The sequence below is a fragment of the Calidris pugnax genome, unplaced genomic scaffold, assembly GCF_001431845.1.
Source record: "Calidris pugnax isolate Ruff unplaced genomic scaffold, ASM143184v1 scaffold56, whole genome shotgun sequence".
NCBI lineage: Eukaryota > Metazoa > Chordata > Aves > Charadriiformes > Scolopacidae > Calidris > Calidris pugnax.
Window position 1 is genome coordinate 4,576,042 of NW_015090839.1, and position 24,933 is coordinate 4,600,974.

Below are 24,933 nucleotides of genomic sequence, written 5' to 3' on the forward strand. Positions count from 1 at the left end.
TTGCTTTCTGACTATGGAAGGTTTTGTTCTTGAACCCTTGCTGTATAGCCATATAGTAACAAATGGACATGAAAATGCTGAGTATTCATCTGCAGCAGAGTAGTTCTTTTTCAATAGAGATCTTGAACTCCTTCATCTCTTGAGGAAACTGCCAAAAGCTGCAGAGACAACAAAGCTGAGAGGTAGGAAGGGCAAGCTGTGGCTTCACGCTTCCTACAGGTGCCACCTGATGACACCAATTTTAATAGTTTTGAGGCTCTATTGAAATCAGGAAATTGAGAAACGTGGTGAGAGGTTAGAGTCCAGAGTATGGGTCTGTGTTCAGGGTATGAATCTGGCAGCAAACTCTTTGGCTGTCTGGCGCATGAACCCAAATAACCTGCAGTCCTGTAGTATCTTTCTCAGAGCACCCCAAAGTATTTAGATACATTTTAAAAAGTCCTGCTGTCCTATAAACTGGTTCAGAGTCTTAAGTCCTGAACTGACTGATGGGAGCCCCAAAGCATAGAACTGGGTTACATGATTGTTACAAGGTCATACTAGTATATCAGTTCCTGTTTACTGGCTTGAAACTTTAAAGGTTTTACAAAGCTTCAGAGCTGAAATCCCTTTTCAGCTCTCTGATTTGAGCCTTTACTTTTTAAATGAAACTAATAAAATCTCTTATGGGCAGGCTTCTTTGTTTGCAGAAGATCACATTATCTAACCCATGGTGGGAAGTGACTTCCAAAGCTGTACATGCTAGACAAAAATCCTGCTGAGTCTTGTGTAGTGTATTTAACCTCTGCAGAACCTGACATGTGCAAAAAGTATTTTTGCCCTGTATCTGAAAAGGACAGTGTGCTTGTCTGTCACATGAGGATCCATTGGCCTTTCCAGTCCATTAGTTACCACAAGGGAGTGTTAAACAACATCCAAAATGAGAAAACCCTTTTAAATGAGCAAGTCAAGGGTCTTAGTAAATCTCTGAATTACTGATACTAGCTTTTGTTCCATTTGGGGATTTTTTTGCTATTTCAAGGACCGTGAGATCACCTGGAGAAGATTCACCCTAGATATGGAACAGAAGCCAGCTAGGAGGGCTGTAGTTTCCTATTAGTACTGTTTGGTGGTGCCTTTGGGAGTGACTACATCACTACACATCTCCTCTCCTATGCTTCTCCTATTCTCAACCATACTATGACTGCATCCTGGTCTGCCTTTGTGTGCCAGAAGTCAAAAATGAATAAGGGAGCAATGGAAAATCTGATATGGAAGTCAGTCGCTAAAGAATAGGGATGTAATTAATGCCAGTCGACATAGCTATATGGAAACTAGGTCTTGTCAAACAAACTTCATCTCAAGAATGTAATCTCAAAGAATGGATTGTTAAAGGCAATTGTGTAGATGTGATGTATTTATACTTTCATAAAGCGTTTTACTTGGTACTGCATGATAGTCTGGCTAAAATTTCAGTATTACACGATATCAGTAAAGTGCCTGTTAAATGGATTAAAGAACTGGTTAGCTAAGAGAGCTCAAAGGCATCACTTGTGGGAAGTATCGCTGAATGAGAGAGCGTCTAGGGGATTTGGCAAGAACTGATATCAAGTTCAGTGCTATTCAACAGGTTTGTCCATGATTTGGAATTAACTATAAACCATAGCTGAGTTTTAGGTTTTGCAATGTCACAAGATAGGGTAACAAATACTGAGAAAAACTTTATAGAAAGTGATTAGCATCACAAGGAAAGCTAATTCTAACAAAACCTGGATTAGCATTCATATACAAAGTAATACACTTGGGAGCAAGTACTGTACCTTGCAGTCCTCCATTCTGTAGCTATATATTGAAAAAAGGCTATTGTGTTCCTTAAAGTTCACCACAGGAGCCGGAAGTGGGAGTGATTTTTAGTCTACCTGTATGGCATTGACAGACTGCTAGTAAAATATAGCATATAGCTCTAGTATAGAGTTTTTAAAGGAAGGCAGAAAAACTGAAGAGAACACAGCAGAGGAACAAAGATGACTTGGAATGAGCAAATAGAGCTCAGTTTGTTTAGTTTCAAAAACATTGAGAAGTGACTTAGTGCAGAAGTACCTTCACGGAGAAAAAATGCCAGATGCACTTTTTCCCCACCATGGTCAGAGGACCCTTTCACAGCAACAGGAACCAACATCTGGAAGCTAGAGCAATTTGTATTAAAACTGCTACTGTAGCTTATATTAAAAATAAGATACTTTCAATCGAAAGACTAGCAAGGATGTTTTTTATTTTGCATGTCCTCAGCATCTATCCAGCACCTTAATGAAAGAGTAGTTTTAACTCATTACTATTGTGATCAAAGTGTAATTCTGTGGCCTGAAATGTAAAGGAGGGCATCCACACAGTCTTTCTGCCCTTAAGGATGACTCCGTGAAGTGAATAACGTGCTGAAGGGTTTCCTGTTGACTAAGCATCATCTTTGTCCTCACATCATACTGAGGTCGTATGCAACCCTGCTGTGTCTGTCTGTGCTAGTATGCAAAAAGAACAAACCAGATGACTAGATGATGTATACATTCTCTCCATATACATGGATATAACTTGCAAGAACACATTTTTCTTCCATCTTGTGCTCCCAAGCTATAAATGTGTTTCTGGCCATGAGAAGAAGCCTTCTGTCAACAGCTTTAGGCTGTATTTCCTACCTGTCACCTTCAGTCAGCTTGCGAAGTCAGGCCAGCCTGCTGTATCTCAGTCTCATTTTCTGATCCTTCAACCTACACCCACAAATCTTGGTTTTTCTGAAGACTTTTCATGGTTCATACTGCTCTAGATCCCTCTTTCTCAATCTAGGATGCCGGTAGGCTATTTCTGGCCTTCTCTACTGGTAAGAATCGATATGGGAAGCTGTGGGAAATTAAAAGGGTGCTAAGGAAGTCTCAGTATGTCCAAATAGGAAACAGCTCTGCTGTGTTCTCTTTCTTTGCACCTATGGATGTGCAGATCCAAGGGTGTGGAAATACTGGAAATACTCAGAGGCTTTGGATGAAAATTATTAGGCAAAGATGGGGAAGAACCAAACAGGCACATGAAGATATGAGATACAGGGAGAAAAAAAAACAGTACAAGGAGGCTGAGGGGAGATCTTTATAGTAAGATTTCCTATTAGATTTCAAGAGAATAAGCAAAACCGTTTGCAGTCGAAGCTGCTGTTTTGAAAACCCAGAGGCTCATGTGTCCCCCTCACGAAAGAACTGCAGCACCATCCTGTTTTTTTCTCATCATGAACATCTCTTCCTCTTTTGTCCTTCCAATGGATTTGGATTCTTTGAGCTGAGGCAACAGCTGATCCTACTGTAAATACTAGTGCTGCTTTCCTGGCAGTATCCCTGCATTCCCAGAGTGGTTGTGGCCAGGGTCAGTGGCCCTTGCAACCAGTTTGTGCCCTTTACCCTGAATGTCTCTTGCTGTAATGGCACTATGACTGATTTAATACCATTAATGTTTAAGCCTTTCTCAGATCATTCTACGTCCATTGGCCCTCCTCTTTCATCTTAATTTGGCTGGAAGAAATGGCAGCTCTTTCTTGCTGTTTGCTAATGAACCTGCCTAGAGCAACTTTACAGTTGGCAAGGAATGTGATGTGTCGGTGGTAGAAAGCAAAGCCTACCAGAGCCTCTGTGGACTAAGACTTTTTCTCAGATGTTTCATTTTCTCAAATCCAATGAATCATTTTGTGATTCATATTTTTTTCTGTTCCATGTGTCCTTAAATCAGCACTCTGTCAAGCTTTGTCAGAGGAAAAGAAAAATCTCTGGCTTGTAGGATAGACAGTATCCAGGTGGTCAGGATTCTTATGTGGGATACTGCAAATATTTACTGGAGCAAATCTGAGTTGGACTTTTCCATGGGCTAGTGCTGTAGCAGCTGTAGGACTGAGCCCTTGCCAATGAAGCACTTATTAATTCACACAGAATGAAAAAGTTCCAACAGGAGAGACTGTTCCCAGAAGAAATTACACCAATCAAGGCATTTAGTTATGTTGAGGAAGAGCCAAGTTCAAGTCTCAAGTCCAGAAAAGTAGACTAGGAACTTGAGCCCAAATCTCTCATATCCCATGTAGGTCCCCTTCTACATACAGGCTTCTGTGTGGCCCAGTGCAAATTAGGCAGCCTTCTCTAGCAAAGGTTTCCTCAGGACAGTGAGCTCCTGCAAAACATGTAGATTTCAACAAATTGAGTATTTCCCAACAAGGCTGGGTATGCCAAAGACAGAAGGGAAGAAAACACCCATGAGCAGTTCTGTGGACTACGTGCTGACATGTACGTAGAGAGGGGGGTGTTGGGGAGATAATTAGATAGTTGTCCAAGCACGGGCAGACTTGTGGCAGGTGCTTAAGCCATGTCTCTCTTTTGAGTTCTTGCAAGTGCCTTCTGTACTTGGGCTGCAGCGTGTGGCAATTGAAGGTATTTTACTTGGAATCATAGCGTGGATTGTCAGGTTTGCATCATTCTCTCCTGAACACAGCACATGCCTGCAAAATGCCACACACCCTTTCCTTTGCCTGTTTTCCTTCTGTGTGGAGGAGGAATGGAGCTGCTGATTGATGTGTGGTGCTTTCATGTGCAGACGTGAACTTTGGGATTTGGGCCTGTAGGTAAGCAAGCCCTGTCATTACAATTGCTCTACTTTTCCTGTTTTCAGTGCCATTGTTTTGAAGCATGTCCTAGAGCTGTTTGTTTCAGATATATGGCCACTTCCCCTCTCTGCTTACTTGGAATTGGACTACTAATCAGTACTATCAAAAGAGATCTGAATAGATCTTTGATTTACCACCTTCAACTTCCTAGAATTATTGTTGTGCTTGCTTGTAACTGGAAGGATTTGTTCTTTCCAGACACTTGGTATTGCTTCATGTAAGTGCAAGGTCACTTCTACAGCTGGTTTTCATCCAGCTCCACTACTGCTTGGAAAGAATTCTTGAATAGCTGTTTGGCCTTTGGAGTGAGTTTATCCCAGTCTATTGCTGGTGGACATCTGGTTCAGAATCATGGCTGGCATTGACTGGCCCCCTTGACAGTAGTCTTGGCAAAGAAGCAAGGGCTTGAACATTAGATAATTAGAAGCTACTGCAGTGACTTGCAATCAAAGAGCCTAAAGAAATGGATGTAGAGGGTCCTCTTGTACTCCTAGAAGTAATAACTCCAAAGGAGTAAAACTGGCTCTGAAAATGTTTCCTTTTCTCTGAGACACTCCTGGGTGCATTGCAAGATTTTGCTGAGTTTCCTGACCAACTGCTTTGTACTCCTGGTGAGGCTTACAAAGCCAAGAGGCCTAGAAGAGATAGGTCTGGGTGGCTTGTTCACCATCCATATAATGGTTAAATGTTTCCACTGCATGGTCTTCCATTGCTAGATGAGGAAACAGAGGAAATGTAGCTGGACTCTCAGTCTAGACAGGATGGCAGGACTGGCAGCTAGATGAAGCTGCTCTTTCTCCAGATTGCTCTTCGTGGCTTTTGGATAATAGGTTAGTCAGTGCCAGCTGCATGGTGCGGTTTTTGCAAAGAAACTGCAGGATTTTGGGGAAGTTTTTGAGCATATCTGGAAGGGACATGTAATCCTACCTCCTGACTCGAGCTTTAGATCCTATAACTCTAAAGTTTAAGCCGAAACTTAAGATCTCATTTCTCTGTTCATCAGACTGAGCACAAAAGAGTGGAGGGTTTTATAAGTCTGAAAATCTGACATTGAAGTTGTTCTTCTAAGGAAACAAAGGGGGTGGGAATTGATCACAGCATCTGTATTCAACCTTTTCAATTTTTCCAATTTTTTTAGTGAACAACAGCAACCTTTTCCATTTCCCCTCTTCTGTATTGCTCTCCTGTGGAACTGATCGAGATTCACAGATGTGCCTATACATGTACAGTATTTTGAAACTAACACTGTAAAGTGAAGCTGGAGTTTCTTTAAATATTTTCTCTTAGTGAAGACCTTCCTAAACCAGAATTGTTTGTGACCTTTGCTTGATGATCATCTGATAAATTGTGATGAAAAATAAAGTTACGAGTCAGCAACAGCCTTCATCTGAATGGCCCTGACTGAGGCTTTGCGGTGGAGTGTTTTAAACCTTCCTCTTCAAAATCAGAGCACTTCCTGTGCTGTCTTAGCACCATTTCACAGTCCAGAATCAATCTGAACAAACTAAGCAGTTTATTACTCTTTTGGTAACATGCAGAAATCCTAATCCAGAGGGAAACCTAACAAGCTCAAAATGTATTGGGAACCAAGGGTCAGGGCACTTGTATGAATTACGAATTGATAAACAAATGATAAATGTTAAACTGTCTTCTTGCATCAGGGTGGGCAACAGGCATTTGCTAGATTGCCTCTGAGGAGATTATTGTTCAAGCAGCAGGCACTGACAGTGTAGGAGATGACAGAGGACTGGAAGAAACATGGCTATTCCTCAGCTTAATAGTACACAGGCTGCCTGAGGACAAGTGTCTTGTTCCAAGTGCTTCCTTTGGGCGAGGAGGGAGGACAGGCTATGGGATTAGAATCCTTGCTATCATGTGTATACAAAGATGCAATTAAATCCCACTTGCATCCAAACTGTACCCTAGGAACTTGATTCGACCCTCCACCAAAGAGGGACAATAACATATTAGTACATTTTCTACCCGGAGATAGTAAAATTCATTTTCTGCTTTTACTTTAAAGAGAACTTTCAAGAGTAGGTTTGGGCTACAAATATAAGGCTCTTGTGCCACCTTCTCCTTCTACTCTTATCTCTTCTGACTAACCAGCTTTAAACAGCTATCTCTGAGTTTATTCCTCCCTTGCTGACTTTCTGCTGGATCTTTCTTTTTCTCCTGTTTTTATTCCACTGTCTTCGTGCTGCCACTTCAGTGCAGTGCCATGGAGAGAGAGGTTTCTTTTGCTATTTGGAGCACTTCCTGGCCAGTTGCAACCTTTTTAAGGCAGTTAAAGTGGCCTATAAATCATATATTGCAAGGCTTCTTCATCAATTATATGTTTTATTAACCCCACAGCCTCTAGCATGCTCTCAACTTGATATAAAGATCACAAATGATATACTCAAGATATGGGGTTAGTCTTGAAACGTTCTATGTACATGGTTGTTTTCTCCTCACTTCTTTTTAGTTCTAGGGGTTCCTTATGCCTGAAAAATATTTATCAACCTCCTCCTGTTTGATGTGTACCTGTTTGGGCAGCAGTTTGTAGTGCAGTTTTCTATCTGCATCAATCCTGTGCTACATTTATTTCCTTTGCTGGTAGTTTTGACTTAAATGGAAACTGCTAATGGATTTCTCCAAAGGGAAGACTTCATACTCCACATAATCACCTCCCAAAATGACTATTGCTTTTGTTGTTACAGTTGACCTATGGTAGAGACATTATTTTTACTGTAATTGATGGTCTATAACAAGGAAGTTAAACAGATTTCAGGACTGTAGTTCAAACAGGTATTTGAGTCATGGAAATCCAATGAGGAACTCCAACTGTCATTGAGTTCTTGGGGAAAAGTCACTTTTGGTATAGCTTCCCTTCAACACTCAGAGGACTGCAGTGACAGAGCTTGCCACATTTCAAGATTATAGTTTAGAGAAAATATGGAACTAAGTTTAGGAATGGTGTATCTAAATAAGCCAAGCAAGACAGAGGAGTTCATTGCACTTGCCTCAGGGAACAAAGAAAGTCAGTATCAGAGGTGGATTATTGCAACTGCGGGCTTTTGCTCAGGCTGTGTGCCTCCAGTATAGAGATGTAGAACCTGTGCAATCTTGTCTCCATGGAGCAGTGTTAATATGACTAGCAAATGCTTCAGACTTCCCAGCAAACTGCTAGTGGCAACCTGTACCATCCAACCCTATGGAAGCCAACTGCAAGCTGAAAGATTTGATGATCATATTGTTATCTATATTATATTCCACCATGAAAAAGATTTAAAAATTATCTTAACACAGTTGATCCTCTGAAATGCTATCAGGCATTTGAACAACATCATTCTTTTTGCATGTTGAGTATTTTTCTCACGTGGATCTTGCTTATTTCCCCTCATTCTCGATTCTCTCTGCTGATTGTTACATATCATTTCTAGAGCTAAACCCATCTCTGACTGCAGCTATTCGTTATCAGCCCCTTTGCCTTTACCACTTCCATTTGTAATTTAAACACCCTAATTTAATAGGTTTGTCTCATTATTTTGATTAATCATATTAACTCATATTAATTAAGAGATGGATTTAGGTAATGACAGAGGTTAATGGAGTCAGTTTTCACTTTCCCCTGGTTTTTCAGGGAAGGGGGGACATAGGGGTAGGAGGGGAAAATAAAAAGAGAGACTAGAAAGAGTGAAAGAGAGAAACTGTTGGGGGGGAAATCTCAGTTAGCAATCAGAAATTCCCTGCTAATTGAATGTCTGATTTTATTAATGATGAAATTTATAAAGGTCCTTAAGAAAAGAAAAGAATTTAGCCAGTTCAGCAGTTAAGTGTGAATATTAACTAACTCTGAGATAAAAGTTAAAATATCCATTTTCTTTTCTTTTCTCTAGTTCTTTAAATAAAAAGCTCTCTTTGACATTTCATCCCATTAGAGCTTTAGCTTCCTTTGCCATCCATTGCTAAATGGCTGGAGACTGTGCAGAGAATGTAATGTCCTGGATGGTTTAAGAAATGCTGACCTTAGAGGGCAGGAAGTTAATACATGGATCATCATAGTGCTTATTTTCCTTGATGCTTGCTCTCTGATGATGCTTTGGTAAGTGGAAGAAGGATTCCAGCTCTGCCCTACGCTCTGTCTCTACTCTATCACGCTTGTTTCCCTGAGGCTCAAGAAAAAACGAACTGCAAACAGAGTGTCAAATTCAGACTGAACTTTGTGTTGGTGCTGTGGGCTGCATTTCCATCTCAACAAAGGCACAGTGAATCCTTTGCTTATCGAAGTTCCCTCATGACATGGTCTCACAGTTATTACTCCTGGGCATGTCCAGCAGCAGACTGCTACTAATTTGTCTCTTTCTCTTTCTTTATTTGTACCAATGCCATATAGGCATAAAATCCCGTTTGAGGAGGGGAACGCTTTATAGCCTTACTGCCCTTGTGCAAATGACAGCACAAGGGCAAGTCAGGGGAAAGCTCTTTCATCCTGTGCTCTATGACACTTCAACTGACCTGCTTCAATGAACATTTGAACAGAAAGCCATTTTGGAGCTGAAGCTGGTTGGTAGTGAATTGTGGGGTAACTACAAGACCCAAGAGTAAGCAGTTAACTTTTTTCCTGACCAGAAAAGAAGATTTTTGTGGCAATGGTAACTTGGTATGCAAAATAAAGGGAGGTAACCGTACAGGAAGAAAAACTATTATTCAAACCCTAAATTAACAAATATGAGCAAAGACTTTGTATAAATTGTCACGAATCTAAATCAAAATGAATTAGAACAAGAAAGTTGTTTTGTGAACAAACTTACCAAAAAATATTTAATTGTGAGGGAACTTGACGTCTGTATATACTCTTTCAGTAAATGTTGCTGCCGAAAGTCAGTGCTCACAGGCGACTTATGAAAGGTAGCCAGTAAGGTCTGTAAGACCATCTTCTAGTTTGAAGTGTAGTGCACCATCAGCCCAAAGATTATTTGGCATAAATTACAAAGAAAAGCACCGAGAAAATGGTGAACATTTCCTGTGAGGTACTTGGGGAAATAATCTTTAAGTGTGAGCAACTCTGTAGTCATTATATTTATGTTAACTCAGTAGAATAGGTTGTCTGTGGAAGGACACACAGTACCACTTGACTACCCAGATTTTGTGTCTGCAGTAAAGTCACTTGCTCCCAGGTACTTTTAGCTAAAGTTTGCAACACAGACAATCTCATGTGAGTTTTTAATTTCATCCAACCGGAGTCCTTATACCTAACTTGACTGCCACTCAGAGGAAAATTTAATATAAATTCCAGAAGTTGATTACTTTTCGGTGATCTGTGATTAAAATAGCAGAAGTCTGAAGTGGAATTTTTCCATAATCAGTATTTCAGAGTGGATGAATGAAATAAATTTCAGTTCAAAAGGCACTAGAGCAGTTGAAATCTGATAAGACTGACTGACCTTTTTGTGACTTTGATGAGAACATCAAAAAAAATTTTTGCTTTTGCAATTCTGTTTCATAACAGGTAAAACTATACCACATTTCAGGATTGTTGGCAACTTAATGTTGGCAGGCTTTTTCTATGATGTTAGGAAACATTACAAAATTAACATCTTTTTTTTGTTGTTGTTTTGTTTTACCTTTGCTTAATATAAGCATAAGACAACTAGGGAATGATTTCTGTGCAAAATGACAGTTGACCTGAACAGTGGAGAGCTGTGGGTTCAAAAGATCCAATTGGTGTTCCCAGTCTAGTATCTTTTGGCTTTTGTATAGAAGTACAAGCATGTAGGACTTGCATTTGAAAAGTACAAGGCTCAGAAGAGAGAGGATTCTAGGTGTGTTACACTAAGGGACTTCAGAAACACATGACTGGAAGCAACTAAATGCAGCCTGACATTATGAAATGACCCAATGAAATTTCACTAAATTGGGAATTAGAACAATATGACTGGCAGCATGTTTTTGTTCAGAGAGCTAAGGTCTTGTTGAAGCAGGGAAAGCCTCTCAGGCAGACTTAGTCTTTGTGGAGTCTCCCTGCACCAACCCATCACAGCTGCCTCTCTATCTGGGAGTATTCCTGAAACTCCAGTCTGTGAAATCCTACTTTCCCTTGAAGAATTCTCATTTTATTAAAAGCCTGCAAAGCTTTTATCTCTACAGAAAAGCTTGAAACAGTAGAATGTTAAAAGCTCAGAAAATGTAAAAGCCTGATAGGAAAATCCAATACATGTATATGCATATCTCTATCTCTCTATCTCTATGTGTAAAAGACAACAGTACCTCATGATGTTTTAAGACGGTTTGGGGATTATTTTGGAACCTGACTCAAATTTAAAGTCTTTAATTTTGCAAAACTGTCAATGATCTCAGTGAGGGTTCAGATGGACAGAGGACACCAGATGCAACATTTTCATTGTGGGATTGAGAGAATTGGACTGCTCCTTTCTGAGACTTTGTGGATAATGCTTGAATTAATATGTGTCTAAAGAGCAAATTTGAATAAAAGAGCTTGAGTTTATTGTTTATGATTTTTTTTCATATTCCTTTACTTAAGTTTGAGGTACAGATATTTTTTTATTAATGGTAGACATACAACCAGAGCATGCATGCTGCAAAGAACTACTAAATACGCAAAAGCAGATTGTAATACTAGCCTCTGACCAAAAATAAAGATTAAAAAAAACCAACAGCACAGAAAAATTGTGTAGATAGGATATATTTTTCTCAAAAAAAAAAAAGCTTTTTATTTAATTCTGTAATTTAATTTAATTCTGATTTTACTTTTGTTGAATTTACACCAGACAAAAGTCAATGGAGTTGCTTCACAGTGTACAGTAACATGAAGGTAGATCTGAGTACTGTATCTTAAAATATTACATGTAAGTGTATACACACTTCTTTGTGGGTGCACTGTATCTCTTTGTCTATGCATATTCGAGTGTATATATTTCACAGCTGCTGTCTGCATCATTCACTTCCAAAACCAGCATGCATTCATTTTCATAACTTTTTGTTCTATTACAATATTAATGGGGCTATCAATAGGAAAGGACAAGAGAAGCATTTTTAATGTTTATCTGACAGTTGCAAATTTCACTTGAGGTTGTTTACTGGGATCTGATTGTTGGCAAAGAGGAGTAGCAAAGGCAGCAAGATGAATGGGATCACAGGAAGAAGAGATGTATTTATGGGTCCTCTTAGCACCATCTAAGAGTAATAAAAAGTCCCATCTTACCCCTCCTTTACCAAGTCTTAAGTTTTAAACAGCAAAAAATGAGGGATTGTTTTAATTAACTTCTGTTTAATTCAGGTGGCCTGTTCAAAGTGAAACAAATTGCATTTAGATATGTGAAAATTAGATGAAGGTCTCAGTGTATATGTTTATTCTCATCCAGCATATTCTCCCTGGTGGGGAAAATGCCTGGAAATAAGAGTTTGTGGATGAACCTGCAATGTGATGTCAAACTGTGTACCAAATTGCTGTCAGAGTTTTTCTTTTTTGACCTTCAGTTCTAGGACTATCCTAAGCAAGGCTTATTTGTTATGGGGAGAGTTCAACCTCTTCCTAATTTTGCTCTGCAATTTTACAGAGCCTAAGCTTTACAGATCTGAGCATTGCACCTCCAAATTTTCTGTGCTGTAAACACCACCTCAGACAAAAAAAATCCAAACCAAACAATCTTGGAACTCTGCATGTCTTTTTAGTTCATGCTTAAAAATGTTTAAGTATCAGTTTTTCAACTAGAAAAGCAGGAGTCTAACTGTACACCAGCCAATGTTTAAGGACAGAATCAAAAATTTATAGACTATACATAATACAAAAATGGTGGAATGGTAGCCTAAGAGTATTGTGTTCAGCTCTGGTTGTCTCTGTCACAGTTTGCTGCAGAAATAGAAGAATTTCAGAGCTAGGTAGCAGACGGAGTTGTTTGGAAAAACAGGCTGACTGATCTGAAGGAAAATCTTTGGAGAAAACCATGGAAGTGTGAGGGGAAGGTTTAATTTTCCATGCAAAATGAAACCCAAAATAACTGGCTATGTAGATTTGAACTGTTAAATGCTTCTACCTGGGAATTACAGCTGATGTGCTTCTCTTTCTGTTCTTCTTACTAGGCTGGGCTTTTTTGGTGGCCTACGTCTCCATTGGTGCACCTTGACTGCCCCGCTGAGAAGCTTTGGTGAGGACTTAGACCACCACTACAGAGCACCATGGCAGATCTTTTTTTTTCCTTTAAATGAAAAGTATGAAGTTTCCACAGGAAGCAGGAACATTCTCCAAAATTGTAATTATGTCAAAGGTAATTAATTTGGGGGAACGCTTGCAAGAACTTTCAGTTGTCAGTATGCAAAATAATAATTGTTGCAGTACATGAATTCTTATTGTGTTTTGAAATATCAGAGTGAATATCAGAAACACAATTCTTATTGTGTTTTGAAATATCTAATACAATAGATTTGGAAAGGGGCAATTACAAAACCCTTGGAAAGGAAACCAGAGAGCTATACAAAATCGGGTTCTCAGCTGTAATGGATGGCTTCTACCATTTGCTGTCTTTTAGCAAAGCAGTTCTCAGCCAGAGCTAGACTGCTTTGTCCTGCGCTGTAACAGTGTGTTAGAAATACATGTTTCACAGGTAGTGAATGGGAAAAACAGCTTGGATGGGTAAATAGTGAATTTGACAATGAGCCAGTCAACCAAACCACCGACCTCTCCAAGATGCTTTTGTGAGCTTATCTGATCTGTAAGCATTTGGGCTAGATGGTTTTGGTAGGGCCTTTCTTTTCTGGCACACCATCCAGACTCTTCTGTATCCCTCTCTTCCCCTTTCCGTGGGTTGGGTATTCCCTTTTGTCACTGCTGCCAAGAGAGGACTCTGTTCCTGGCTCTGTTTCCTGCCTGCAAAATCCAAATTCAAACTGGGACTAAGGCAGTCTGGGACAGTGCTTTATTAAAAAGCTGTCCCAGCTTCTTCCTCCAGGGAAAGGAATTCAGCACTCTTGCAAGGCAAGCTGTGTGCAGCTGATAGAATGGCAGTGTGAGGGAAAATGGAGGAGGCTCATTTCTCCCTCCTGGCTGCCCCTGAGTCGATTTAGGACCCTGTGGTAAAAAGTGCAATTTAGGGGAAGGGATCTCTCACAGTGAATGTGGAAAATTTTCTGGTAGGCTCTGGAAAAAGCTCTGTGGAAGTGCTTTTGAAATTTGCCTTTCTGGAAGAAGATAATAGGTATGGAAAATGGAGAACTGTTACTTGCTAAATTCTACTGTACTAGAACAAGGCAGTGCTCCACAGAGCTGACAAGAGGTTGCTTTAAAGCAGATAAAGGAAGCACTTCTGTGCCTGGCTCCTGGAAGCTGTGGGACCTGAGAGCACTAGCATGTTCAAAGAGGGACTAAGTAAATTTGTGGACAACTGGCTCATTAAATAGGTGCTAAATAGAACATGAGGAGGTACTGCTGCATGTCACAGCTCTGAAGGAAGAGAGGTGCTGCTGGAGGAGGATTTTGGAGAGATGGTATGTGACTCTGCTTAGCTTGCTTTGCTTTGGAGTGTTCCGTGTGACTGGTAGTGGCAGGACTAAATGTGAGGCGACCTGAGGAGCTTGTGATCCCTGTGGCCTGCATAGGTTTTAAGTGAAAGCAAATACCTCTGCTGGCCATGAGGGAGGTGTAGCACCCACTAAGTTCTTTCCCTGGAGTGCTATTGACTGACTTGTTATTATTTATGTGCTGAAAATCTTCTTAGCGTATCCCAAGTTGGCTGGTGGATGAAACTGGACAGACACTAATAACATACCCCTGTGGAAAAGTATCTTCAGCAATGCTATGTTTGCCCCTAGCCTTATTCTGTGCCTCACGAGGTTGGGGGCAGACTGTATACTTTTTGCTTCTCCTGCTTTTCAAAAAGTCCATTTAGCGATGAGCATTGATGTGCAATAGGCTCTGCTGAGCACGCTGGCAGCAATGATTCCCCACTGAGTGACATGATCACAGATGGCACCTACTCATGTTTCATGCTTATCCTGGAAGCTTGTTTCATAGGATCATACCGAGATGCTGAGACCAATTATGTTGTTACATGCAGGAATGTCTTACAGTGCCTTCATAGGTGTCTATGATGCTGAAAGTCACATGCCATCTGCTTGTGTGAAGTTGTTCTCTAAGATGACTTGATTCCATCTCCAGGTCATACGCTAAAGTGGTAAATGTGTTTGCTCTACTTCTCTCTTTCCAAGCGAATGTCTTTCATTTGTACCCATCTTTTATCAAAATGACCTTTGGTAGGACACTGGAAATTTGGGGGGTAAGTTTAATATATTTATTATTAGCTTTACTCCTGTTCATAAAAGTGTTATATCTAGCTTGAAGGTAGGGGAGTAAAAGCAGGCAAAGGGATTTGCCCAGGTCTGCAAATAGAGCCACTGGGCATTGACATCTCAAGTCTGGTGCCTTCCTTTGTGGCCTAAAATGTGACTACATTGCTGATAGACTGTGGTATCACCGAATAATAACTTTACTATGCTGGGCAATAATAAAGGAACTCTCATGTGTACCTATCGGGAAAAGAGCACTGGAGAGAGGTGTGTGCATGATGGCAAATGGTGCTCAATTGTGACTGAGTGTACCTGGAGAAGGTGGAATCTTTCCCAAACATCTGGTGCTAGCTGTTGGTCAGATGGGATATTTGGTGTGATGGACGTTTGGTCTGTCTGTTCATATGAACTTGATAATGCACATCTTGCTATGGTTATCAATGTAAACTCTAATCTTGAGAACGACAGATAGTAATGTTAAAAGCTATGACAAGATCCTACAGCAACTCTTCTGCTCCAGCATTCCTTGCTCTATCTGTGCAGTGCTCTGTGCAAAAGTCCAGTTTCCTGCATTCTAACAAACTAAAAACTACAAGGGCCCACATGGGGACCCCAGGTCCTGCTCTCAGAATTGCTGGTAGGGGCTTGCTCAGCATGTGATTATGCAGCCCTGTTGTGAACTAACACCCTGCACTGATCCCTGACCCTGCTGTGCGTGTGAGACTGCAGTGTTTCAGAGCGAGTATAAGACCTAGGTCCTTTTGTGTTGATGCAAGAGCTGATGTTAATGTCGTTGTTCTAGAATTTGATAAATGTGTTCTGTAAGTGCTGTTACTGCAATACTGTTCACTTTCCATCCTGACTGTTGCTGCCCCAGTTGTGAAGTAACCTGACATATATCTGTTTTAGAGGTGACAGTGTTTTAAAGGGAGGTGAAATGATTCCTATATACGAATTCCAAGGTCTTTTTGGAATGAAACATTACATGTGTCTAGCAGTAGTAGATAGTAAACCTTCTTTCAAACTCTATTTGAGCAACAAAGCTGCTGCCTTCTCAGTATTTTGTATACATTTGTGAATTAAAACAGTCAGTATTTAGAAAAAGCATGTATCCAGTATCAAAATTGTAAGACCAAAAAAAAAGTGAAGCAACTGGAGGCAAAGCTTTCTCAGACCTCCTCCTTATTTTCAAAAATCCTAAATAAGTTTAAATTTCAAATCTGTTGTTCACTTATGGGTTAGGCTGGTAATACTCAGACTTGTTCCTGTGACTTACAGGGACAGGAAGAAATTTTGGAGCATAGTGCAATTTTTCCAGAAATCACACACCTTTTCTGCCTGTCTGCTTGGGAAGAATGTAAATGTGAGTGTGTTTCCTGGTGATTGTCCAGGTGATAGCCTCTTCGGCATTCCACCGAACGGCCACCTGTCCGCCTGTAATAAATGATGGCTATAAAGGGAAATGATCGCAGCCATGATACAGCCAGAGGCATTTGTTTATATTCTTATAATATGTATCAGATTGAATAGAAATTATCACTTACAATTGACAAATGGAGAGTGGAGATAGTTGGTGAGTATGAGGAAGCTCAGCCGGAGCTTGGACAGCTGCAAACTTTCTTCAGTGAAGGCTGTCTGCAGAATGCAGGTGTTGAGCCAGCCAGTGATTAACGGTGAAGCTGGAGGCTTGCTTGTGTTAATGATCCACATATCTTTGTATAGCCACACAGTCAGTAAAGCCTCTTGTTGCTTCTCAGAAAGGATCCTGATGGGCAGAGGCTGCCATTTTGGGGGTGGAGTGTGTAATTAAGTAAATGGGGGCCAAAGCAGAGGAGTATTCTTAAGCATTTCTCTAGCAGAATAGTACTGACCCGTAGTGTTGCCCCTCACAGTTTAAATGGTGTACAAGACCAGGATTACTGAACCTAAACAGAGCGAACCTGGCTGGATGCAAAAGTGCTATCATATGTTACTGTAATGATAATATTGTTGTGTGAACAGGGGAAAGGGGCATTCCTTGTATCTCTTTCAGATCAAGAGACTGCTTTCTTGAATGGCTGCTGTGATTTCTCCCTCTTGTCTCTGCGTAGACACAGCACTTTCTCTTCTGGATGAAGAAGCTGAGTCTGTCCAAGTGAGAAGCCTAAGAACAGCTCAGGGGGCTGGAGAGAGAGAGCCAACTGCACGCAGTCTGCAAACAAGCTGAATGTTTTAAGCTCTCACTAGCATTTGATCCTTTTTGTCAAATCTTGGGAGGGATACTGGAATTAAAGAAAAGTCTTGGACCAAAGACAGAAAAACAATTTATCAAGACAAGTGATACCATCTCTGCTACTTGGCATAAATTTAAAACTAGACTGGACAAATCTCTAGAAAACATGCAGCTGGTAGAAGCAGTGAACTATGTGCCCTCTGTGAACTATTTGTCAGGAGAGCTTTTTGGATTCTACATGTGAAGACCTGTTCCTGCAGATATCTGTACTGATCTGCAATGTTGTTATTTGCTGTCTGAAGCTATTTGGAGGTGGGGTTGTTGAATGAAATAGGACTGCCTAAGGAAGCAAAGTGCAGGCAAGAGTGCCGCAGTGCAGGTCAGTTCCTTCCAATGTGCTTGCTTCCCATTTTGGTATGAAGCAGTAAGGATAGCATTGTCATCTATAGATATTTTGTAGAAGAAAAAATTATGGATCATGCAACAAGCTCCAGCATAGAGTTTAATGTTGTCTCACCCACATGTTTCCCTCTGAAAATATTCCATATAGATGCAATCACCACGGGTGTCTATCGGTGAGTCTATGGGATACAGAGCTGATTTGAGTGAAAGCTCCATGTGAGAGGGCCATCACATAGCCACTGCCAGGAGTGGGAATAGACTTGGTTGTAAGCTGCCTTTGTGTCCTTCCTTCTGTTTACTAAAGGGCTGCCTTGTGCCTGCTAAGGGGGGCTACCCTCTAATTCTTGGAGTCTTGCCCAAGATCTGTCTTTTCAGTTTGGTAGAAAACATATGTCTCAAATCTCTGAGAAGTCATTACTCCTGCTGGATGATAAGTTCAGGGAGTGCTGCCAGTCAACCCTTTGCAAGGACTTTCAACTTGAAAAGGAATGCTCCCTAATTTTCTGCCCAAATACTCAATGCTACTTGGGAAAGCATGAGTTGGGCAATTCAAAACAACATTACAAAAAAGCGAAACATTTGAAAGAAGCATCAGTTTCTTCCTAATGTGTTAGCTCTACTGATGGCTGTTACTTTAGGTTTCCCCACCAGCAGAGGAAGCTATTGGATTCAAATGAACTCTCATTTTTCTTATGCTGCTAACAACTAAAAGGCAAATTGTGCTTTGTTTGGCTTGCATGGGACAGCAAACTGTTCTGACTGCAGACCCACTGGCTTTGGCTTGCTTCCCTGTCTTAAATTTCATTTCACACCTTATGTTTGTGCAGTGCGAAGGCTTCTTTCCAGAGATCTGGCTTAGATAGAGCACACTACTCTACTCACTGCTGCCTGGTCTTGCTAGGACAGACAGTTCCTTGTGTGAGTTCATAAATCACATAATGCATGATGTGATCGATACATCCCTTCCATATTGAAATACTAATAATCGGCTTGCCTGAGCAAGTAGGAGACCAAACCTGGTACATATACATCTCAAATCCTGTTATGTCTATCAACATGTTCCTTTTAGGGAATTTGTCACTGTAAATTCTCTAGAGCAGTAGTTCTGATGTGTTTCTGCTTGTGAAGCATCATCATTCAACAGTAGGACATTATTTTTATCCCTGTGCTTAAAATTATGTGCTTGTTTTAGCTTTAATGTCACAGCTCTGGGCTTGTATTCCTAATTCTGTCACTGACTTCTGTACCCTGGGGAATTCGCTATTGGTCTCTGTGCTGTACTTGTTGATGGGACAGCAATGCTTTCTTCTGAAACCACTCCAAAGTCTCCAGGCAAGAAGAACCATCTAAGCACTGCGTTGTGAATAAAACTGCTAGGCTGAATGATAAAGGAGAAACTCAAAAATCCCTTTGCTGGTTTCTTAGTACCTTTTTATTTAGAAAAAACTAAACTATCCTTCTTTTAAAGCTTATAAAAGCAGAATTTTGACAATTGTTTTAAACCTGAAAGTCCTTACCATAAGAAAAAAACCCGTTTATTTCCTTAGCTTTACCACACTTTCTTTGTGTGTTACAGTGACCAATTCTTGTCTTCTTTTAATGCAGAGAAGCAGTGAATGAAGTTTTGAGTGGGAATCTAAGGCAGTCTGAATTTGTCCACTCAAGTCTGGTACTGAGAAGAGGAGATGATGAATAAAGTACTTACAACTTTGCTTAGATAAATGCCACTTTGTCATGGTATCATAAATAAAGTCTGTGCAGTTGTAACAATTAAATTAGGTACTGGCAGCAATTAGGTATTATCTTCAAAATATATTTTTTGGCAGGTGCTGACACATACCTGTAATTGTGATCTGTGACAAAGTGAGAGAGACATCTTTAAAAAAATGCCTAAAACAACAAAAACATGTAACAAAACAATTAACCCTCCTGTTCTTTGGTGGTTCACTTGCTGATTTCTGATGGCACATTACTGATCTGAAGGGCAGGGATGTTGCATTCATCTGACTGGTATTAAGAATAACTTAATTTGCTGCAGCTTCAGTATAGCTGTGCTCACCCACTTTAAAGTTTGAGTATTATCTTGCATGTTCTTACTTTGTGCTCTTTGTGGAACTGAAGTTGAAAGTGCCTAACAACATGTTCACTTGGGAACACTGACTTTCATTCAACCTGGGTATTTTCATAGCTGTAAAGGCTTTCCTTCAGCACAAACTGCTCTGTGTTGGGTGTGAGTTTTCTTTTCCCAAGCAAGACTTCTGTAGGTAGAATCCTGGCCTTTACTCCAGTCTGGAAAGTTCTCCCTGTTTCATCAGCTTTTTTCATACATCTGTGCTGTGGAGAATGAGAGGAGCTGAAAAGGATCAAATTAGTGTGTAGAGGATACAGTCAGTGAAGCTAAAAATAAGTGTGAGCTGATAAAAGCTGTTGCAGTGCTATTGGCAGGCAAGGGGCTGAGCACGGTTCTTCACCATGCTTCATAGAGGAGAGTATTGTAAGTGCTTTTGGTAGTGAAACTTTCTGTCTTTGTTCTCTCTATCCTCACTGAAGAAAATCAATGGGAACTATGGCAGTATGAAGCAGCTGTAAAAGTTTGACCATGAATTTATATAGTTTGGTTTCCTGTTTGGTAATGGAACTATTGCATACTTCTGTGAAGAGCAGCAAAATTTGGTAATCCAGCAGTTTAGGGGCTTTCTCAGCCAAATGTTTCATATTAACTACTATGATAAAAGGTCTTTACAAAGACCTTGTAAGCCGTGGCTGAACTACATTTGGCAAAGCAAAAGGAGGGCAGTATGAATTAAATCTTCACTTGATCCCTGAAATGTACACAAGAGTGTAATCAAAATACCTTCAGCCAGCTTGAGTAGCTTGTAGGGCAGCAGTGCCCTGGCTGTTTTGATGAACTCAGATTAAAAGTGTAAACCTCAACTTTAAAATAGGTGGGAAGGAGTTCAGTGAAGCCCTGTGACTTGGAAGAAGGGAGGACCAGAAAATACCATCTGTATGGGGCATTGTCTTAGACCAGAAGAGCTCTTGTTTGTTTGGTATAGGATTCGAATCACAGGAGGAACTTGTTCTCACTCCATAAATGAGGGATTACTTGTCTTGTTACAGAGAGCAAATGTAGCCTTGTTAATGATTGCAACGTGCCCCGCCATCATCTTAATCAAAAGTTTGTATTTAATTCTACCAAGGACCCTCCAAATTTTACAGCTTTCTACGGGCACTCATAGTTCCTGTATGAAACAGAACTGATTGTAGCTACCTGCTTTCCTTGCTCAGTGCAGGGCAATGAGTCTTGGAGTATGAACATTTATGTATGAGTGACTGGGCTGAAGATGTACAGTGGGGAAGCGATAATGCCTTAGATGCAATACAGGAGCCTGCAGACTGTTCTTGGTTGTGTACGTTATAAGCCCAAAGAGGAACAGGCTGTTCAGAATCTAACCAGCTCCCAACAGGTTCAACCACAGATTCCTAGCAAGCTGATGCTATTTAGAGAGAACACTGGCAACTATTTTGAAGAAAAAAATAAATCAGGAAGGCATTACCTGTTAGACAAAGTGATAAAAGCCCTAAGTTAGTGTACGGGATTTCCTCTTTCTTAGAGTTTACTCTTTGTTCTCTCTCCCCTACCTTTTAAGGAGAATTGGCAATTTGAGTTGTTTGTTGGATTTTGCATGTGTGCCATTGTCCTCTTCTTGCTTTTCTCCTACCTACTGGTTTCTCTTCTGTGTGTCTGGGTCTTCCAGACTGATGTATACATGCAGCACGAATGTGAAGGTGTGCAGCTCTGTCACAAGCCCATTCCCTGTCCCCTCTTTACCCCCATACCATGTACCAAATATGTTGAGAATCAGTCAAGAGGACTGCTACAAGAATAGCACCGGTATAATCTCTGTTCCTCCTCTTCCCCTAGGGCTCCCAGTGAAGTATTAATGCATTGTTGTTAACAGGGTGGTGATCCTACCTTCCTCTATGGTGCTTGGAAAAATGGTCCCTCTAAGTGATATTAGACTCTTATCTTACTCTTGAGGTTTGTTTTTTCTTTCTTCTCCCACTGTCTCAGCTTATTCTTAAATTTCAGTCTAGCAGGTGACCTCTGCGTTTTGCTCTGCTGTGGTGGGTAGGGCACAAGGGGACCCTGGAGCACTGATGTTCTCTTTCCTTTCTTTCTCCAGAGATCTTGCATGCAGGTGACTCTTCTTCCCATATAGAACTGATGGCAGTTTCCTCTGGAGTACATCAGTGCTGCCCCTGGACTGCTGGATAGGAATGAGAGGTGTAACATCTCTGGTCCTCCTTCTGTAGCAGTTTTGCCCCATGTGAGTGGTGTGTCCCACAGCAGTATATCTCAACATATCCTTGGTGTATAATTATACTCTGGAGCTGACTTTTAACAGTGATAATTACCTTCCCTGTAGTTTTCCACTAAGGAACTGCCACATGCTTTACATGGGTTAATGAATTAAGTACTCCATGTGACATCGCTCTCTCTGATTATGCTTGTTTCAGGGGGATGAAGAAAACTAAGCATTATGATGGGAAATGACAACAACTAGTTGGAGCTACACATAGACCAGCCAGCTTCGTCCATTCAGGAAAAGTGTACATTCACTCTGACTTGCAGCCACGACTTATGACACTAGGCAATGCTTCCTGTTCTCCTCGCCTTTTTCTTTTTCACTTTGGCTCTTCTTTCTGCCCACCTGAACCTATTCCAAGAGGAAAGAGCTAATAACACAATAACTTGGGGTGGGAATCTTTCCACTGCACCCTCTCCCCACCCCCGCTCCTGTCCATACAAGATTGATAATGAAACCGATACCTTTCACCGGCGTAATTTTCATATTTAATGAGCGTGACTCAGAAACTATTACATTAATTAGTCAAATCCCACAAACCATTAATGGTGCACACGGTAATTAATATTGTATTCAATTAAAAGCTGACCTGTTTCAGGTGCCTTCCCCTGGTTTTGGGGGCTCTTTGCAGACAGCGTATGTTCCAGTGCCTGAGGCCAAGCCTTTTATTTTGTTCCAGTGGCGGGCAAGGGAGGTATTCTTTTTTCCTGTTTTGCTTTTATGGGTTTTTTCTCAGTGAACATATGCTGGTTTCTCCCCCCGCCTCCATCTCCGAATGTGGCTGCTCTCACTATACAGACAACCTGCTTGCTGTGATTTATGGGTTAGCACAATGCGGGGCTCACAGACTGGAAAATTTCCAGTTTACACAAGAATTCCCTGAAAAATGAGCTTGGTTAATTTATTTCTTTCATTAACGAGTTCGAACTGTGAGATAATCTTTCTGAAACCCACTACCCTCGCCTTCCCAAACCCTCAGAATCTCAAAGGGCTCCTGTTCTGCTTCCACAGGGCTCAAATTCACATCTTAACAAGCTGTGGACAAAAATGTGTGATCAAAACTTACTTTTGAAACTCCTTTAAAGAGGTGGGGTTCTTTTCCCACCTGAAGGTGAGGGGTGGAGCTCCTAGGTCCTGATGTTGATGTTTCGGACCAGCTCGTCTGAGTTAGCTTACTGCTCTATCCTGCTCAAGCCCGGGGGTTTGCTGCTCATTGGTTCTGCGGGAGCAGAGTGCTGTCTTTCAGCTAAGCTTCTGTATCACAGCAGCCCCCCCGGCCCCTGCAGCTGTGGTTCACTGGTTGCCTAAGATCCACAGAGCATATCCAGTAGTTTCCTGTGCTGTTTCCTCCTGTTCAGTAGGAGGTGAGGAGTTGCACATAGGTCTTGTCCTGATGCTCCTGTCTGCGGGTGTGATTTGAGGACCACTGGGTACAGTGACCTTGCAGTTGGGAGTTGTTACTTGAAATCAGTTTAGGCCATTCCACCAGGATTATTAACAACAACTTTTTATGATTTTTTTTTTTCTTCTTCTTTTTCCCTGTTGCCCTGGTCACAGTTATGGTCTTTTCCCAAGTGCTCTGCAGTGCCTCTATTCCATGCTGGATGTCTTGGAGTATGCTAGCTAATCCCTTCGGTAGATTCAGAGACCTTGTTTGGACTCTCTCTGATTTTCCCATGGTCTGCCATGCAAGGGGGCAGTACCGAATACAGCCCTAAACCTTCTTACTAAAATTGAATAAAGAGGAGTTATTGTGACCTATCTATCCCACAAAAGTTCTGTGTCTGTAGATCAATATTAAAACAGCATTTTAATAAAATCACCCTGAATCAATCTGAACAATTTGGTATCTATCTGCTCTAACCAAGAGCTTTTCCAGTGAATCACTGCTCTCTAACCAGTTCTCTTGGTTTCTGTTGCCGTATTGCATTATTTTCCCCTACAGATAAATATGCTGCTATCCGTACTAAGTTTCTGCAGAACAGCAGGGAAAAATATGCTCTTGTATGGAAAAAATGCTATTATTTCAAAGACCTTGAATGAGAAAGACATGAAATATCACTGTGATTTCTTCCTAAATAAGTTTAGTAATCTTTTAAGAAAATAAGAAATGCTTTGAAACCAAGTAAGAGATGCTTTGTAAATGTCTATTATTATCATCCTTTAAATCAATAGAATTTACTGAGAAGGAGTTTCACTGATTGTCTTTAAAGACTTTCAAAGCAAATCTAGTAATGGAGTCCACATACTGATGCCTCTTCATTAGTCCAGCTAAAATTTTTCTGTTTATGTCGTATTTGCCACACTTACGATGTTTTTTGGCCTTTTTTTTTTTTTAAGTCTGTGGATCTCTAAAATACTTTTCCATAGATTTGTGGGCTCCTGTATAGTGACACAAAGCCTCCTGACAATGGAATTGCTTCTTGTGGATATCTTTAGTGGTTCTCTTGGAAGTATTTTGAGGAATCCTGGTGGTCTGCAGATTGTAAGATGAAAATGGTTAATGTGGATGATGCAGCCATGCAGTATTTGACTTTAATGTTGTGTAGGGCAGGGAAAGTGTTGCTTTTTTTCACAGAATCATACAATTGTTTTAGTTGGAAGAGACCATTAAGATCATCAAGCCCAACAATTAACCCGCAAAGTTGCCACTAAACCAAGCCCTACATCTACATGTCTTTTAAATATCTCCAGGGATAGTGACTCAACCACTTCCAACTTCCCTGGACAGCCTTTTCCAATGCTTGACAACCCTTTCAGTGAAGAAATTTTTCCTAATATCCAATATAAACCTCCCCTGGTACAGCTTGAGGCCATTTCCTCTTGTCATAGAGTTTTTGTTTATTGCCAGGAATTATTATATACTGGATTAAATATCTCAAAAGTACCAAACGAGTAAAGTAGCACTAATCCTTTTAACCTGCATATGCTTCCTTTGAAAGGGGATGACTATGAAAATGAATGGCTGACTGAAAGTGCTGATATAAATACTTGTGTACTCT

The 24,933-nt window shown here is 40.7% G+C and overlaps 1 long non-coding RNA gene across 5 annotated transcripts in view; it reads left to right on the forward strand.

The window, feature by feature from the left end:
- The window catches only part of LOC106887844, an 82,377-nt gene that overhangs the window by 38,526 nt on the left and 18,918 nt on the right, over positions 1-24,933 (forward strand). For all 5 annotated transcript variants that reach the window (XR_001411971.1, XR_001411973.1, XR_001411972.1 and 2 more), the window contains one exon: positions 12,749-12,933. This is a non-coding gene — a long non-coding RNA (uncharacterized LOC106887844). The remainder of the gene's footprint in view (positions 1-12,748; positions 12,934-24,933) is intronic.